Source organism: Ovis canadensis, chromosome 1 (assembly GCF_042477335.2).
Source record: "Ovis canadensis isolate MfBH-ARS-UI-01 breed Bighorn chromosome 1, ARS-UI_OviCan_v2, whole genome shotgun sequence".
Lineage (NCBI taxonomy): Eukaryota > Metazoa > Chordata > Mammalia > Artiodactyla > Bovidae > Ovis > Ovis canadensis.
In genome coordinates, this window is record NC_091245.1 from 212,180,316 (window position 1) to 212,185,504 (window position 5,189).

General features: G+C 37.2%; 1 non-coding gene across 1 annotated transcript; it reads left to right on the forward strand.

Annotated features, from left to right (window-relative positions):
* The first annotated feature begins 1,351 nt into the window (after window positions 1–1,351).
* On the forward strand, window positions 1,352–1,454 carry LOC138431585 (U6 spliceosomal RNA). Its single transcript, XR_011253743.1, has one exon. It is a non-coding gene; the product is annotated as a U6 spliceosomal RNA (small nuclear RNA).
* Window positions 1,455–5,189: the final 3,735 nt, after the last annotated feature.

The window sequence follows — 5,189 nt, forward strand, 5'->3', positions numbered from 1 at the left end:
TGATATAAAGTTTTCTTAAACACAAATAGGTATCATAATTATGAACATAATTCTTATTATGCATTGAAAGTCTGTACTATCATATTTTTTAAAATTTTAATTGTATATTTAGCTGTACCCTTTTATATATTAATACTATCTATCATATATCTATCTCTTTCCATTCATTCACCTATCCCACCATCTTCCTTGTGAAGTAAAACAAAGGATGATGTTTGGTTACTTAGGAATACTATGTTTGCCTGTATCAGTGCCAGTGTCAGCATCAGGCAACTCACAGAGGATTTGCAATAGAGTCATATACTGAACATCTAAGGCAATACAGAAATAATACTCCTTGTGATGGAAAGGAGTTCCACACTTCTTTAAAAGGCAGATGAATGATTATGTTCCATATGATCTAATAAAAACATTTACATCTGTTAAACATATATCTTTCATAAATTCTGGCAGAACCAAATACAATTCACAAACAGTTATATTAGTATATAATTGCCTTATTTTCTGATGCATATTGTGTGCTATTATTTCAGAAAACATTCCAGGCAAAATCATATTTATCTTAGATAAATATATCCTGTATATTTTCAATACAGTGAGAGAAGTCACCACAATAATTTAAAAACCACATATGGTTGAGAAAAATGCCAAAGGGGAAATTAATTTTGATTTTGGTGGTGTGTTTCCTGAGCTGGAACCGAATCCTGAATTGCTGGTGGCATTCACACCTCTTCATTACTGCCGTTAGCAATTCTGATCTACTTCTGGAGTCTATAAAAGCTTAGTGTATCAGAGATATATCAAATTCATATATAACTCCTGATATTGCATTATTAAAATGATTCATTAATAAGCAACATGCAGACCTCTCTGAAATGTGGAGTCCAAATCAATTCATAGAAGACATTTCTCAATCTTTTCTCTTTTCAGATTCTCTTATTTTCAATATATTCAAAGTAAAATCATGGCTATTGTAATTTTATAGCATGTTTCAAGATGAGAACATGGTATTAATTTACTTTTCATATAATCATATTCCGCATTCTGATCCTCAGGTGGCTTTCACATTTTTTTTTTTTGATTGAGAGCAACTATAAGAAATGCAACTAAAAGCAACTAGTTTATATCCTCACATAGTACACATGTCACCCTCCTTTGCAACAAACATGCATAGATATAGAAACAAATATTTGAAATAACACATTGACTTATTATTACAATTTTTAGTTGTTCTATTTTCTCCTATTCTGTATCTTTGTAAAATACTGGTCACTCAACTAAATTGACTTAATGTTCCACCAACCTGCAGCTAGAAAAAACTGCCTTATTGGTGCTTCTCAAAACTACTTGGAGTTCTGAGTCTGGCAACAGTATACTAAAACTGCAACAATCAGAGATTAGCATGGTCTCTGGGCAAGGATGACAAACAAATTTCTAAAGAATTCCATCTTTTTTAAAAAGTCATTTCGGGAAGTGTCCAATCATGGATGGATGGACAAGCAAAATGTTATACACACAAACAATAGAGTATTATTCAATCTTTAACAGGAAGAAAATGCTGGCTCATACTACAACATGAAGGACTGTGGGAAACATTATGCTAAATGGAATAAGCCAGTCACAAAAGAACAAATACTGTATAGTTCTACCTGTATAAAATAACTACAGTAACCAAATTCATAGTGGCCGGAAATAGAATAATAGCTGCCCAGGGGCTGGGAGAAGGGCAAATGAAGGATAGACTTTCAGTTCTGCAAAATGAGAAGAGTTCTAGATATGGATGGTAAAATGTTTGCATCAAAATATGAATGTGCTTAATACCACTAAATTTGACATTTAAAAATAATTAAAATGGTAAGTTTTATGTGTATTTTACCACAGTTACAAAAAAGTCACTAGAAAAAACAAACTTTACTGATATACTTCAGATTTTTTGACTCAGAAGTGGGACCCTGTATCTGGGAATTTTTAAGAGCTATCTGGGGTAAATTTGATGGAAATCACTGCTTTAGGGTATAATTATGACTCTCCCTCCAAACACCTACATTCTTTTGCCATTTCTCTGAAAGAAACAAAAAGTATGTGGTGAGGTCTTGCAGATCCTAACTCACTCTGGATCAGTATACTTTTTAAAAGGATTAAAATCTTTTCAGGAGGGAAACTAGTTTTAGAGTGTGCAATTACAGATATGATTTAGAAAATGTGATTACAGTTCCCTTTTCATTATAGGGGACTGGAATGCAAAAGTAGGAAGTCAAGAAACACCTGGAGTAACAGGCAAATTTGGCCATGGAGTACAGAATGAAGTAGGTAAAAGGCTAATAGAGTTTTGCCAAGAGAACACACTGATCATAGCAAACACCCGCTTGCAACAACACAAGAGAAGACGCTACACATGGACATCACCAGATGGTCAATACCGAAATCAGATTGATTATATTATTTGCAGCTAAAGATGGAGAAGCTCTATACAGTCAGCAAAAGCAAAACTGGGGGCTGACGGTGGCTCAGATAATGACCTCCTTATTGCCAAATTCAGACTTAAATTGAAAAAGTAGGAAAAACCACTAGACTATTCAGGTATCAGTTAATTTCAGTTCAGTGGCTCAGTCATGTCTGACTTGTTGCAGTCAGAACTGCATGAACCCATGAACTACAGCATGCCAGGCCTCCCTGTCCATCACCAACTCCCAGAGTTTACTTGAACTCATGTCCATAGAGTCGGTGATGCCATCCAACCATCTCATCCTCTGTCATCCCCTTCTACTCCTGCCTTCAATCTTTCCAGTATCAGAGTCTTTTCTAATGAGACAGTTCTTTGCATCAGGTGGCCAAAGTATTGGAGTTTCAGCTTCAGCATCAGTCCTTCCAATGAATATTCAGGACTGATTTCCTTCAGGATGGGCTGGCTGGATCTCCTTGCAGTCCAAGGGACTCCAAGAGTCTTATCCAACACCATAGTTCAAAAGCATCAATTCTTAGACACTCACATTTCCTTATAGTCCAACTCTCACATCCATACATGACTACCGGAAAAACCATAGCCTTGACTAGACAGACCTTTGTTAGCAAAGTAATGTCTCTGCTTTTTAATATGCTGTTCAGGATTGTCATAGCTTTGCTTCCAAGGAGTAAGCATCTTTTAATTTTATGGCTTCAGTCACCATCTGCAGTGATTTTGGGGCCCCCCAAAATAAAGTCTGTCATTATTTCTACTGTTTCTCCATCTATTTGCCATGAAGTGATGGGACGGACCACAGGCCATGATCTTACTTTTCTGAATGTTGACCTTTAAGCCAACTTTTTCACTCTCCTCTTTCACTTTCATCAAGAGGCTCTTTAGCTCTTTGCTTTCTGCCGTAAGGGTGGTGTCATTTGCATATCTGAAGTTATTGATGTTTCTCCCGGCAATCTTGATTCCAGCTTGTGCTTCATCCAGCCCAGCGTTTCACATTATTTACTCTGCATGTAAGTTAAATAAGCAGGGTGACAATATACAGCCTTGATGGGGTCGCAAAGAGTCAGACACGACTGAGTGACGGAACTAAAACTGAAACGGAGATGAGTGCAATTGTGTTGTAGCTAGAGCATTCTTTGGCTTTGCCTTTCTTTGGGATTGGAATGAAAACTGACCTTTTCCAGTCCTGTGGCCACTGCTGAGTTTTCCATATTTGTTGGTATATTGAGTGCAGCACTTTCACAGCATCATCTTTCAGGATTTGAAATAGCTCAAGTGGAATTCCATCACCTCCATTAGCTTAGTTCCTAGTGATGCTTCCTAAGGCTGTTCAGGTATGATCTAAATCAAATCCTTTATGATTATACAGTGAAAGTGAGAAATAGATTCAAGGGATTAGATCTGCTAGACATAGTGTCTGATGAACTATGGATGGAGGTTCATGACACTGTACAGGAGACAGGGGTCAAAACCATCCCCAAGAAAAAGAAATGCAAAAAAAGCAAAATGGCTGTCTGGGGAGGCCTTACAAATAGCTGAGAAAAGAAGAGAAATGAAAAGCAAAGGAAAAAAAGAAAGATATACCCATCTGAATCTAGACTCCCAAAGAATAGCAAAGAGAGATAAGAAAGACTTCCTCAGTAATCAGTGAAAAGAAATTGAGGAAAACAATAGAAGGGGAATGACTAGAGATCTCTTCAAGAAAACTAGAGATACCAAAGGGATCATTTAATGCAAAGATGCGCTCAATAAAGGACAGAAATGGTATGGACCTAACAGAAGCAGAAGATATTAAGAAGAGGTGGCAAGAATACACAGAACTATACAAAAAAAGATCTTCATGACCCAGATAATCACGATGGTGTGATTACTCACCTAGAGCCAGACATCCTGGAATGTGAAGTCAAGTAGGCCTTAGGAAGCACCACTACGAACAAAGCTAGTGGAGATGATGGAATTCCAGTTGAGCTATTTCAAATCCTAAAAGATGATGCTGTGAAAGTGCTGCACTCAATATGCCAGCAAATTTGGAAAACTCAACAGTGGCTCTAGGACTGGAAAAGGTCAGTTTTCATTCCAATCCCAAAGAAAGGCAAAGCCAAAGAATGCTTTAACTACCACACAATTGCACTCATCTCACACACTACTAAAGTAATGCTCAAAATTATCCAAGCCAGGCTTAAACAGTACATGAAATGTGAACTTCCAGATGTTCAAGCTGGATTTTAAAAAGGCAGAAGAACCAGAGATCAAATTGCCAACATACACTGGATTATTGAAAAAGCAAGAGAGTTCCAGAAAATCATCTATTTCTGCTTTATTGACTATGCCAAAGACTTTGGCTGTGTAGACTGCAACCAGCTATGGAAAATTCTTAAAGAGATGGGAATACCAGACCACCTGATCTGCCTCTTGAGAAATCTGTATGCAGGTCAGGAAGCAACAGTTAGAACTGGACATGGAACAACAGACTGGTTCCAAATTGGAAAGGAATACATCAAGGCTGTATATTGTCACCCTGCTTATTTAACTTACATGCAGAGTACATCAAAAGAAATGCTAGGCTAGATGAAGCACAAGCTGGAATCAAGATTGCCAGGAGAAATCTCAATAACCTCAGATATGCAGATGACACCACCCTTATGGCAGAAAGCAAAGAAGAGCTAAAGAGCCTCTTGATGAAAGTGAAAGAGGAGAGTGAAAAAGGTCGACATTCAGAAAACAAAGATCA